This window comes from Nicotiana sylvestris, chromosome 3 (assembly GCF_000393655.2).
Source record: "Nicotiana sylvestris chromosome 3, ASM39365v2, whole genome shotgun sequence".
NCBI classification, from domain to species: domain Eukaryota; kingdom Viridiplantae; phylum Streptophyta; class Magnoliopsida; order Solanales; family Solanaceae; genus Nicotiana; species Nicotiana sylvestris.
The window spans coordinates 145,208,132-145,223,103 of record NC_091059.1 but is presented as its reverse complement, the minus strand read 5'-3'; positions in this window follow the sequence as shown (position 1 = coordinate 145,223,103).

Here is a 14,972-nt window from a genome sequence, read left to right as displayed (position 1 = left end):
GCCATCTCTTTTGGCCCAATTACATACAACCAAATTCTTCCTTTTCCTTCTTTATTAAGTTTTTACAAACTCTAGCCATTTAAAACTTAAACCTTAATTAAATCTAATTTTTATATGGCTAGCCTATTTATTTATTTTGCCTAAAGACGGATTAATGTAACTAATTAATTAATTAACCTAAGAATGCAATTTTTTTTATTTTTAGTTATTTAAAAGATACATTTGGCAATATAATTAACTCCTAAATGCAAATTAAACCTAAGATAACCTAAAATTAAAACGTGACAATTTTTTTGATTTTTGTATGATTTTAAAATATTGAAAATGCATGAAATGCAATTAAATAAAGAAAAACTCTAAAATCCCTTAAAAATTATTTTTGATTTATTTTTAGGAGTTATTTTCATGTAGGGCAAAAATTAGGTGCTCACACCCACTGTGAATTTGATGGCTCTATTAGATCAAATTCTAAGAGTTTTTCATATTCTTTCTTTGCAAGCTGAAGATGGTTTGGATTCATGCCTGAATGACTGGTTTTTGTTAGATTGATGTTTTCATTCTTCTTGAAAGGGAGCTCGATAAAAAACTCTTCGTTTTTTCATAACGAGCTTTTCCATTTCTTCATGAAGTCCTTGTGGGATTCAGCACATGAATGCTCAATGAGATTTTGCTCAATCTCTTTGATTTGTTCGTCGTTGGTGATTTGGAATAGCCTTGGAACCTCAGAATAAGGTTTGAACTGCTTCTTAAAACCTATCCTGTTAGCTTTGATCTGGAGTTGATCTCTAAGTTGTTTGTAAATGTCGAATCCAAGAATAAGATCTTTTCCTGGTACATCTGACCCTATCAGTTTGGTTCTGTACTTCAATCCTGGAAAGAACTCAATTGTGACCGGATGCTTTGTGATGACGGTGGTAGTCAGGATTCCATTTGATGCAATGTTAAAATCCTTAAAGTGCGGCATCCATTGATCTTCAGGGAGAACAATAGGATTTATGAGTGAGGAAGCAGCTCCAGTGTCGATGAAAGCAATAACTCGAGTTGGTTTATCCCATTTGGATGAGTAAACTTTGAGTTTTACTTAAGGAACGACTAACAGAGCATTGATCTCCTCTCGGGCTTCGATCATTGGTTCTGAAATTTGGTAATGATCATTGCCTTGATCTTCATAGATATCAAGAGAGAATAAAGTTTTTTCACTAGGTTCATCATCCATAGAGAATATGGATTCAAGGTCCTCCTCTTTTCCTAGATGTATGCCAGTGTAATCTTCAATTTTTTCAAGGAGTTCGACAGATCTTCTTGATTGGGGACAATTTTTTGCAAAATGTCCACTCTTGTGGCAAATAAAACATCTGTTTTTCTTGTGAAAATTTCCTGGTCTTCTACGTCTGAAATATTTTGTGCGTCTCTTGGACCTTGATTTTCCATCTGGAATTCTTGGCCATCTGAACCTCCTGAATTCTCTTCGTCGCCTAGATGTGTGGCAGGAACATCCCGATTCGGTGATTAGATCAGATTTACAGCATGCTTTGTCAAGCGCTGGATTGTGTTGGATAATTTATTTTAGGGCAGAGAGCTTTGTACAAATGTCAACCACTGCAGCAAAAATAGCTTGCCTGACGTAACCAATTTATGGGATTGTTATGGACTGAAACTTTTCTTCAATGATGGTCATGGTTCGCCTTGCCAACAACTTTGGAAGGGAAGAGACAAAGGCTTGCTTTAGATTGATGTCTCCATCGATCTCGAAGTATATCTTGACCATTTTTTGAAAATGCCTGTCAATGTCATTTCTGTCGAATGACACACACTTTATCTCGAAGAGTTGTCTTCGCATTTTATCCTGTCTTTGGCCAGTATCTCCGCAAAAATCTTCATGTAGGATCCTGATGTTGAAGGCAAAATCTTGGGAAGTAAGAAAAGTATTTTTGTCTTGAATTCCAAGTGAGTTCCACCAATCTCTGAGGATTCCTGAGAACCACGAAGTGAGTTCTGAAAGGATGGTATACTTTTCCCGTTCCACCAAATTTTTGGTCACTATCCAAGTATAGAAGTTTTGGATCCTTTGAGGCAATTTTGAAACCTTGACGTCATCTAAGGTGAAAGTGTGGAAAACAGTTCCAACTGGTTTTGACGCTATGGGCTCATATCTTCTTTCTAGGATTGATTCATCTATCTTGCCTTCTTGTTCCTCATCTACTTCAGATATTTCTGGGTCTCTTAGCTAGTTTACTAATATTGGGGGATTATCGTTTTCGGAAGAGTTTATTGTGGATTCATTGCTTGATTGAGAGCTATCTTCCATTATTTCATCGTCTGATGAATTTAGATATTCTGACAATAGGGTATCTTCTTCTGATATGTTTCTTTGCTGGGAGACATAGAGGTTTGGAGCCTTCTGGACAGAAATAATCAGATTTTCGGGGTTGGACTCTTTTGAACTTTCACCATGATCTCGCCTTTTCTTGGTTTGATTTTTGCCGCAAGAGCATTTTTCCTTTACCAAACTATTTTTGCAATATCAAAATCATGTTCTTCTTTTAAGGGTTGGGTGAAAGAGATTGGATTTTGTGAGGTAGGTGAAAAAGTAGAAAAGGTGTAGTCCAAATTAGGTGGGGAATATTCTTGTGGCGCTATAGGGAAGAAGGTAGGTTTTGAGGGAAAAACTGGGGTCTTTTGTATCTCAAAGTGGTCATTTCTTAAAAGTTGAATTTGTTCTCTGATGGAAATTGTCTCCTTTTGTTGTTGTTGGAAGAATTGGAAAAGTGAAGTTCCTGGCGGACAAATATTATGTTGTAAATTTGCCAACATTAGTTCCAATGCTTTGATTAGTCCTGCATGGTGAGATGATGTCTGCTCTACCTTTTTCTCAATTGTTTCCACTTTTCTCGTCATTTTGTTTTGTGTATGGGCCACGTTCTTTATGGTATTGCCAATGTTGTTTGACATTTTGTTTTGGCAGATGGAGTTTTCTGATTGCCAGTTCATTGTTGTTTCAATGTCACTTGTTAGGGGTTTTCTTCAGTAGGTAGCACTATGTTTTTCTTGGAAATTTTCATAGCATGGCTTATACCCTCTTTTTCAAAAGGTTGATGTGTAGGAAAATCTTGGGTATGGCTGGAGCTTGAAGGGCTTAGCATGAATATTTGTGGTTGTGTGGGATTTGAGGTTTTTTGAGTTGGTGAAATTTTATGTTCAGGTGACTTTTTGGATTCTGGGGTATGAGCTGATGGTGATTTATTTGGGTTTGGGTGTGGTTTCACTATCTTCCCAACTTAGAGTGAATTTTTCTAGTAATTTTGGTCATTCCTGGGGTTTGTAACTAATAAGAAATTCATATTTACCTGGACGGCTTAATGAGCCAATTGAAGGGTCTTTATTTTTATATTTGGCTCAAAAATCATTTTCAGTGGTTTTCCCCTTTTCTTGGATTTTGGTTTGGTCTTGTTGAGGTCAAATCTTTCCCAATGACCGCAGATGGTATTCATCATATTCTCCAATTGGGTCTTCTAGACAGTCTTGGCAATGGCAACCAAGAAATGACAAAACCTGAAAGGATATCAAAGAAATGACAAAGAGATTTTCCCCAAGACTGTCGCAGATTTTCTATCCTGGCCAAAAGAATTCTCAAAGAGATTTTCCCCAGCGAAGATGATGTCAAAGCAAAAATTATTCAGCCATATCTTCATGTTTTCAAATGTACCAGGAACAAGCTCATTGAACTAATAGATTATCCGCCGGAGTTGTTCAACCTCATGGATCCCTTTGATCCATCAATTTTAATGGAAAGAAGAACTTATTATGAGCTCCAAGTTTTCCGACAATATGGATGATCTATTCTTAAGCCTTATGGAGTCAACCTAGAATATCCATTCTGCCATATATTCATAGCCCAAGCCAAGGATTTTCCCCAAAAACTATTATGATTTTTCTGGTACCTATGCCATCAGTATTATATTTTCATGGAATTCAAATGCAACGTCTTCAAGGATTTTGATAACATTGAACCAGCTCTTAAAGTATTTTTACTGTGGTTTAAACCTAGAAGATATTGGATAAAATATTTCAACGATTCCTACACAGCAAAGGTATTCATGTTTCATAGGCCAGTGAAGATTATTAATGGAAAAGTCCAGGCATAAGCAGAGGCATCATTCTGGTGGAAATTTTCCATGTCCATTTTATCAATGGAAGAAGAATATAGCGAGACACAAAGAATCCTTTTCCAACAAAATAGGTGCATCCCAAGAAAGATATGGCCAAAAGATTGGGCAAGCTGGAATTATACCAGCACTCATCCTCACTGGGAAAGAGTCTGGGAAGCAGCAAAAGAATATCAAACCTCATACGAAGTCATCCGAGAAAAGACCACTCACGACATCTCCGGATTAAGATTGCGGATTACATCTCTTAATCCAAAGGAGAAAGAACACATCGAAGAAGGACCTTCAAGTTCCAGACTTTACTACACAAGGTCTTTGAAAAGATGCCTAGAAGACATCCCTAGAATCAATGAAGGATAATTATCTAAATCCCTGCTAAGCCCACCATAATCCTACATTACCTACCAAACAACCCTCAAAAATCATCTACCCATGCCAAGACAAATTTCCACATCTTTCCATACTATCTGGGGCCCACTTCTACTTGCTTTCACATACTTTCACATGCTTCGTCACATGCAACACCCAACTTTCACATGTCATCGCATGCTCCCACATACTTTCACATGCTATACCATGTATATTTTACCTCTTTCACATGTTTTCAAAAGCTTTTAATTGTTTTGCCTAAACTACTTCACATGCCAAGAGAGACCCACTTGTAGATAAATTTGCCATGTAAGATAGGTTTATTTTGTAATGTAAGTTTGTCTTGTAGTAACCTCCTAATCCTATATAAAGGAGGCCCTGTAGTAGTTGGAAGGGCATCTTGTAACCTCACAGTATAAGGAACAAAGTAAGAGACTCCAAGAAAGCAAACTAACTCATAGATACGAAAGTTTTCCTACAAAGGGGCTGACTTCAACAACCCTTAAGGGAAGACTTGCCAAACTACACAAACAGTTAATTTACTTATAGTCGCAAAAGTTTTCCTATAAAGGGGCTGGCTTCAACAACCCATATGAGACGGTTTGCTAAGCTACACAACTCAGAAAACTTTTGTACTATAACCAACGTTAGCTGTTTATAACTCAGAAAACTTTCGTACTATAATAAGCTAACTTTCAAAGAGTATTCTTACTCTATTTTCATACATGGACCGGCCTTTCGCATAATTTCCTCTGATACCCTTTCGCATATTTTCCTTTGTAATCTTTGTAAATCTTTTGTGATATATTACATATGAGTGCTTTCTAAATTTTCCTCTTGTTCTTTCTTTCGAATGGAAATGGAAATGCCGGTCTATGTATGAAAATAGAGTACGAATACTCTTTGAAAGTTAGTTTATTGTAGTATAAAAGTCTTCTGAGTTATAAACCGCTTACGTTGGAACTTTCAAGATTTTATCGTAGACAAAGACCTATTGTGATAGTAAGCCGTGATACTTATACACGTTTCTGAGAGAATTTTTTAAAGAAAAATACACTATCCATTTGTCATCCATACGGCTTTGAAAATAATAGGGTTATACAAATTCTTTGGTTTTGTTTTGATCACAATTCAGATTCTTCAATTCAAAATTAGCGAAAGCGCATTACATTCCTTTTAGGCGTAACAGAGTCTTTTACCTCCGTGATTGTTATTATTGAAACGACCGATTTCATTCACAGTCGTGATAACATTAAATACGCACACAGCTTATATTACTTATATAAGGTCAACGTGCACCTATTATGACAAAGGATTAGTTTCTTTGTCGTTGACAATGATTAGTGTACGAGTCAAAATTAGATCAGAGAAATTTAGCACGCAAAGATATAAGGTCGTGGTCGGACAGGTCGAGGTCGGATATGCCGAGGTCGGACATGTCGAGGTTGGACAGTCATCAATAGCCGAGATCGGACAACCATCAATAGCCGAGTTCGGACAGCCATCAATAGCCGAGTTCGGACAGCCATCAATAGCCGAGTTCGGACAGTCACCAATAGCCGAGGCCGGACAGACCGAGGTCGGACAGTCATCAAAAAGGCCGAGGTCGGACAGTGATAAAATAGCTAGTTTGCTTTGGAATCCTCAAAGGGAATATTCTACTGAATATTCCCTCTAATTGTACTTTTTTAGGATTTTCTATGGATACCCCAAGAGAGGACTTCCAAAAGGAGGGGGGAGCTGGCTCTCTCTCTTCCTCTCCTTCTCTCTAGAAAATATGTAGACGTACTACTTTAAAGAAATTAGAGGATTTGGGATCCCAGGCCTTGATCAGATCTAAAAAGGGTCTTAAGGTTCTTGTATTTGTTATCATTCATCTTGATCAAATGAAAGAGGATCCGCTCCACTCAAGATTTGGTGAATCTTTTTCTTTATTTACATTTATTTTCATTCAATGTTACTTAATGCATCTTTCTTTATGCTATTAAATCTGGCCATAATCACGGCCAATATTTATACTCGGCTATGTTTTTCTATTCATATTATTCATCTCGGATCTAGAGTTAATTATCTTTAACTAGGATTTACCCCTTCATCTATGATTGATTTGTTCAAAAAGGTTTTAATATCTTTTGAGTCAAACAATTTGGCGCCGTCTGTGGGGATTTTCTAGTTAAAATTTTAGTTTTCTCTAGATCTAGAATTCAATTCCAGTTTCACGTTCTGTTCATGGTAGATATTTCCTAGTACAACTGTTTACCATAACATGGAAAGACGAAATAACTTTCTTAAACTCTCTTTCGCTTCTGCAACTTCAAATTTTTAATATACTTTCCGTATAAGATGGTCCTAATAATTGGGTTTTGATTATCATTTAATATTTGGAATAATCTGTGGAATATGAGTTTGATACCTCTGACAAGTGTTTGGGGGCTATTTTAGCATATACTCCACTTACGTTGGATATTCTACTATTTATTCTCTTATGGGACATACAAGCTTTAAGGAGAAACTTCAAATTTTTAATATACTATTCGTATAAGAGAATATTCGTACAACTTCTGTGTTCTTTAAATGCCAAAGGAGTTTCTTATGATTGGACAAAATGAAATTAATTCAAGTTGAAGTAGCAATAGCAGTAGCAATGTCGACGGAGAAACTGATAGAGAACGCGCCGGCGTCGGCAATGTCATCGATGCATTTGCTTCGTTACTACGCCGAGCCGGCGACGACCTTTAAGGAATCGCCCAAAGCGACTATCATTACGGTTTCAAGAGAAAATGCTAGTGATATAAGCCCTTTGCTTTTGTCATATACAATTGAAGTCCAGTACAAGAAGCCACCACATGGGGAAAGGTAAATAGAAGCTGAACAGGGACATAGTACCACAATAGCGTGGATCTACAAGAAGGCGCACAAAAGAGATATGGTCATCTGGTGCCCTCTTCTTCCCCAACTGTTCCTCTATCAGATAATATGCTATCTATACAACAAAAAACTTTACTAAAGCGGACAACCACGCCAAAATTGGTAGCGGCCACTAAAAGCATAACCAGAGAAGGGAATATGGTCACTCCTCTTCGCTCATCGACCGATCAAATTGAGGTAATGAACACTTTTATTTTGTTTTAACTAACTATTTCTCTTAGTGGAATAGAAGAAGAAGCAAAATAGGACTCCCCCAGAAAATGCATCATATTCTCCAATGCAAGTAAAATTAAGCAAATTGGGACTCCCCCAAGGAACACCCTTTAAGTCCAATAGCCTTCGCCAAAGAAGAAGAAGAAGATTTCGACCTTGATCGAACGACGACGGGTTAACATTTCGATAAGTTCGAAATAACACCCTTTAAGGCCAAGAGCCTTCGCCAAAAAGAAGAGTTCGACCCCGTACGGGCAAGAGCCATCACCAAAAAAGAAGAGGTCGACCCCTACGGCCAAGAGCCATCGCCAAAAAAGAAAAGTTTGACCTTGTACGGCCAAGAGCCATCATCAAAAAAGAAGAGATCAACCTCGTTCGAACCACGACGGGTTGACATTTTGACAAGCTCGAAATAATACACCTATGGCCAAGAGCCATCGCCAAAAAAGAAGAGTTCGACCCGTATGGCCAAGATATATCACCAAAAAAGAAGAGGTCGATCTCGTTCGAATCACGATGGGTTAACATTTCGATAAGTTTGAAGTAACACCCTTTAAGGCCAAGAGCCTTCGCCAAAGAAGAAGATTTCGACCATGATCGAACGACAACAGGTTAACATTTCATAACTTCGAAATAATACCCTTTAAGACCAAGAGCCTTCGCTAAAGAAAAAGATTTCGACCTTGATCGAACGACGACGGGTTAACATTTCGATAAATTCGAAATAACACCCTTTAAGGCCAAGAGCCTTCGCCAAAGAAGAAGAGTTCGACCTTGATCGAACGGCGACGGGCTAACATTTCGATAAGTTTGAAGTAACACCCTTTAAGGCCAAGAGCCTTCGCCAAAGAAAAAGAGTTCGACCTTGATCGAACGACGACGGGTTAACATTTCGATAAGTTCGAAATAACACCCTTTAAGGCCAAGGGCCTTCGCCATCAAATCAAAGAAAGGTTTGACCTTGCTCGAATGACGACGGGCTGTTATTTTGATAAGTTTGAAATAACACCCCATTAAGGCCAAGGGCCATCGCCAAAAGAGAGGAGGTCGACCCCGTATGGCCAAGAGTCATCACCAAAAAAGAAGAGGTCGACCCCTACGACCAAGGACCATCACCAAAAAAGGAGAGATCGACCCCTACGGCCAAGGGCCATCGCCAAAAAAGAGGAGGTCGACCCCGTACGACCAAGAGCCATCACCAGAAAAGAAGAGGTCGACCCTGTGAGCACGTGATTTTTGTTTTGCGCGACAGTTGCTCCAAAAGAATAAAAATTGGTCCTGCTGTACAATTTTTGGATTTTTGTGCGGCACTTTATTGATTTATTTGTGACTTTGGCCCATTTTTATTTATTTACTTTATTAAAAATTCAAAAAATGTGTACGTGTCATGCATAATCTGAACCGTAACATGGTTTAAATAGAAAGGCATAAACAAGCATCTTTGTCCGTGATTTTGTTTTGTTTGATTTTACTTGTTTTGAAATATTTTAGTGTGTGTGCGAATAATTGTATTGAGTGTGTATTTAATTTTTGATTTTTTGTTTTGTTTTGTTTTTAAAATAAATAAGGAAAAGAAATAAAAAAATAATAATAATAAAAAAAAGGTCCCTTCTTCCTTTCCGGATTTGGGCCAATTTGTTAAAATTGGCCCAAACAAACAGCTCAAAACCAAGCCTGCCCGGTCCAACACCAGCTGATACCCAGGGTATCCAAACGACACCGTTTTGGTCCAAACTGATCTGGGCCGTTGATCTCAAATTGATCAACGGCCAAGATCACATTTCCCATACCCACGAACAGAACCCGACCCGTTTCCACCCGGACCAACCCAAACCCCCATTAGTTGAAACGACACCGTTTCCCCTAAACCCTTAGATCCAAGCCATCGATTTCGGTTGATCCAACGGTCGAGATCCGCCCACCCACTAACTATATAAGTCTCTAATCGTACCCTACCCTCCTATCCAATACCCCAGCCTCGTCGTCTTCAGCCAAACCCACAAACCCTAGAGCCGCCCCTGTACTCTTCACCATGAAAAACCGGCGGCATGAACGCCGGTGACCTCGCCCTGAACACCATAGAACCCCCTCACCACCCTGAACATAGACCTGTTGACCGTTTAGTTCGAATCATCCTCTAGGTCCTCGAATCTTCATTTGAAGATTCGAGTCAAAACTCGATCTACACCGTTTAACCCCAGCTTCACACCAGACACTCCCCAGACCCCCCTCGTGACCAAACCATACTTGGTTTGGTCCGAATCTGACCAGGGAAGCATGAATCCCGGATCTGAGTTTTGGAAATGTTGTAGTTCTTCGTCACTGGTTCATACCCGTTCGAGCCAAAGAAATTAAGGTCTAAGGGACCTTAATCGAAGTGTTTCTCATCTGAGAAACACTTCGATTAAAGTCCGTTCAGCCTTAAGAAAGTCTGTCCAAGTCTGAGTCAAGGTTTTTGATTTTTCAAGATTTGAGGTGAGTCTTGCTTGCTTTCTTCATTTCTGTTTGGTCCATGTGAGTGATTAAATGTCTGTTCATGTTTTGTTTCAATTTGTGTCTTTGAATTTTTACCAACTTCTGTTTGTCCACATTGCCTGAACCACTTTGTTTTGTTTGAACCCCTCCTATTCTGATAAGACATGTGTATTGGTTGTATTCCAAATTTGTACTGACTAGTTGACTCCTCGAGTGCATTTCTGCTTAGTCAGTATAATTCGAACCATGTATCGATACTGTTTAAATGTCTGATTTTTGGCTACGATTGTGTATGTTAATGCTAATATAGTCGAGTCGACATGTGTCGTCAATTAGTTTCAACTGTCCGAACAATAACAAATCGACTTACTTCTGCTAAGCATTTGTTGAATCAATTAAGAACCAGTTTTGTTTACTTATAGCTGTTGAGGATGTTTGGTTTAAATGCGGAATTGGAGGACATGTGCACTCGTGCACAGCATGTGCATTGGTGCACCTCATGTGCCTTGTGCACAGCCTGTTTTCCTGCACAAAAGGGCTTTTAATTTTAAAATGGTTTGACAGCATATGCTGTCAGATACATTCTACTGCCCATACTTTGCTTTAGTTTAAAGAAGCATTAAACCTTTTAAAAGTTAAATCTGCCAGGGAATGTTGATGGGGTTTAATACTTAATTAGCTAAAGTGGGACTGAAAATGGAAGGCACATGGGAGGGGTATTGGTGATAATCTATCAGGCTGTAAAAGGGGTAATATGAAGGCTTATAAAAGGGAGGACATACAGACTGGACGGAGGGATCTAAAAAAAAAGAGGGGGAGAGAAAAAAAAAAGAACACACTGTGAGGAGTTTTGAAAGAGAGAGTTTGAAATACATACAAAGAGATACAGACATAGAGGGATACTTAGACTGAGAGGATTGAAAAGGATAGAACTGATTTTAGGAAAACACAAATAGAGAGAGGTTAAGAGATAGAAAGTATACAATCTACAATCAGAAATTGTTTCTTCCTATTGTTATTTGGGTTTTCAGTTGTTCAACTTGTTAAATCAATTCTGATTCTTTGAAGTTCCAGTTGCGTCTACTAGTCGAGTGTTTTCATTGGTTTACTACTGGTTTGGTCTGCCTGGAGTTCTGATTCTACTCCACTGGGTGTTACTGTCATTTGGCTACTGCTTTCTATCGGCCATAGTTGCATTTTCTGCACTCGAGCCTGTTCTTGCTGTATTGCTTTGTCTGCTGCTATCCTGCCCTGCTGCTGCTGCTATTCTGTTTCCTGTTGTTGCTGATTTCCCTATCTTCTTCCTCTTCTCTTTGGCATTTTCAGTTTGTTTCCAGGTACACATCTCAAGTCTCACATTGGTGTAGCTGAATGTAACATTGAAAAAGCATGAATAGAAAGATTTGAAGGAGTTATAATCACCCGTTTACTGACTGCCTTTTCATAAATGTTGTTAAGTTTATGTAAATTGTAGTTTACAACTGATAGAGAATACATTATTAAGCTTGTACTATATTGATTTGAACTGTGGTGTTCGATTCGTTTAGTGGCATACAGAACGTAAATAGAACTCTTGGAATGTGAAATTATTTAATGTGATTGTTAAAATTAAATTCACTCTTTCAGCATGTATTGAATAAGTAAGGGCAAATGGCTATTAAACCTAGTCAAATATAATGTAGTTTTGAACTGCCCGGTTTTCGATTTCTTTAGGCCTTTATAGGATTAGTTTTGAATGTTATCGGTAGTATTCTTCAATAAGGAATTCTATTAACCCTGTTTAAGCAAGTTAATCTAATTTTGACCTAAAGATGTTGGTTCGGATTAAGTGTCGCATTTCATTAGAATAAGCGGATTTCTTCTGTCAAACTAAAGCAATTTTCCATTGAAGTGTAGTGTTTTCTCTACTCTGTAAATAATTAATCAGAAGTTGATAAGAATCCGGATTAGGCAATAGCATATAGTTAGATTAGCATGTTCCTTTTCTTTTAGTTTTAGGGACAAACGTAACAGAAATGTAGTCCCTTTAGGATACCTTTCTAAAATAACGAGACGAGCCTCGCCAAATAAAAATACAAATTGCGGGGCCCTCAATAATTGACCATGATAAATATTTAGAATTTGGGACGGGCTGTTTAGTGAATTCCACTCCCCTCCCCGAAGACAATAACGCGTTAGATTCTTTAGGCGCGACTTAATCAAATTACATTCCTAAATTCGGGTGCGCATTTATGTGACCCAATTTCAAATCTCAATGGAGTCGAAATGTGTTAACAATTACGGGTGCATTGATTGTGACGTGGTTCGAGATACATTTTCACGACGTTGCAATTCTATAAAAATAAATGATAATAATAAAAGCGGTTAAAACTTAATAAAAGCACATAAGTCACAACATGTATTTAAATCAGATATTTAGCCATTATAACAATTTAAGCGACCGTGCTAGAACCACGGGATTCGAGGGTGCCTAACACCTTCCCTCGGGTCAACAGAATTCCTTACTTAGAATTTCTGGTTCGCAGACTTCATTTGGAAAAGTCGAAAATTTCCTCGATTTGGGATTCAAGATAAACCGGTGACTTGGGACACCAAAAACCAAACCTTTCCCAAGTGGCGACTCTGAATTAAATAAATAATCTCATTTCGAATATTGTCACTTAAATTGGAAAAACTCCACCCGCGCATTTAACCCTTCGGGGCCGGGCGCGCAAAAAGGAGGTGTGACAGCTCTGGCGACTCCGCTGGGGATGTTTCAACCCAGAACCACTGGTTCAGGGTTCAAGAATTCGAGCTTAGAATAATTGTTATATTTGGCTTTATTATCTGATCTTTATTACATGTTTTTGTATAACGTGCTAAATGTTGTCTTTTACCGCTTTGATATTATCTGAACTGTATATAAACTATGCCGAAACCCTTCTCTTCTTACCTCCGGGGAGAAGCTCGCTGGTCGAGACTCCCTATTCTGTTAGTGTCAATACCTGAAATAAGAAAGAGGTCGGACAAGTTACAAAGCCGGACGATCTCGCGGGTCCCCGGTACGTAGCCCCTCCCTCGACTCGAGTTGTCCGCTCGGGTACACAGTCTAGAACAAATACCAAGGTTTAAACCTAGTATAACGAAACTTCATGCCGGATCCCTAGTAGGAACGTTTATTTGCATCATCTTGCATTTGACTTAGGGGACTCAACACAGGGGTTGGGTCCGTCTAGGACAGGCAACCTGAAATGAAAAAGACCATCATGCTGCATTCCTATCTGTGTTGTGCATTTATTTGTTTCGGTTCCACATGTCGACCGGTTCCTAAAAAAAGGGGGGAAATAGCCGCGTGGGGGAGATAATTACTTATTTTTGGAAAATAAAACCAATGTCCAAGTAGTGTCAAAACCTCACCGGAATTTTTTCTAAAAAAAAAAGAATAAAAACAAAATTTGTCTTCTTATTTTGAATTATTAAAAAAAAAAAAAAAATTTAAAATAATAATAATGAAAAAATAAAAAAAAAATTCTTTCATATCCAAAATAAAAAAAAGAAAGGTATTTATTTTAAAAGTAAAAAAAATATGAAAAATTCATAATTCAAAAATGTGTTGTTTCTTTTGTAGTACCCCTTTTATAAATTCAGACTAATAGTCCGAATATTGCCTAAAAAAGAAAATATTTTTCTTTAGTCTTTTTTTCAAAAATAATAAAAAAAATACTTATTCTTGATTTCTAGGTTTATTTGATTTTCTCCATTCATGATAGGCCCGAACTACGCCGGTTTGATTCTCACCGGATGTGAGATACGTAGGCAACCCTCGTCGGGTTCAACCCCATTTTGCTAAAATAGCCAAAAATCAATCAATAAATAAAAATGTGTCAAATTTTTTAAAAGAGTCATGAATAAGTCAGGTGACGTTGTTTTGTCATAAATAGCCGAATGTTCTCGAAAGGGACGCCGGAAGGCTGACTTTGTATGAATAGCCACCTTTGGGTCTTATTTAGGATTTTACCCAGTAGACCCACACAGCCTTAAAATCTTCGCCCCCGAAGTTGTTTAAAGGCCGTGTTCAAAATTTGATCCCCTCTGTAAAAATATTTTTGAGTCAGTCATTTTTGATTAAAAATCACCTTAATAAATGTGCAGGATGAGCACGATGCAAAATGAACATTTTTTAATATTGACCAAAATCCCTGTCAAGTTACGGCTATGGTGGAATGATCTAGGTGTTGAAGGACAAAATGAGGTTAAGAAATATCTGAAAGGTCTTGTGGGTCTGTTGGAAATCCAGCCTCGGGGAGATATCATAAGAGCTTTGGTTACCTATTGGGACCCGGCGCACAATGTTTTCCATTTCTCTGATTTTGAGCTCACCCCGACTTTGGAAGAAATGGTCGGATACGTCGGGAATACTGAGCTTCCCTTTAGGGAAAAATACTTGGTCGCCCCAAGGGTCGTCACGGTACATCGATTCCTAGATTCATTGAAGATACCTAGAACAGTCCACAACCCGGATCTGGCAGCCGGATTTTGTACTCCATGCTTCATATATGATAGGTACGGTCATGAGGGGGATTCAATAATCCAATCAACAAACTGTGCAGCAAAGGAGTTCGTCAGAAGTGGGACGAGCACAGACGGGTAGCGTTCATGATAATGTTCCTGGGCCTTCTGGTATTTCCAAGGAAAGATGGAAACATTGATTTGAAGGTATCTGGGGTCGTCAGCACTTTACTCACGCAAAGTGACAGTACTCTCGCGCCAATGGTGGTATCTGACATCTTTCGAGCTCTTACAGTTTGTAAAGCCGGGGGAAATTTCTTCGAAGGTTGTAAC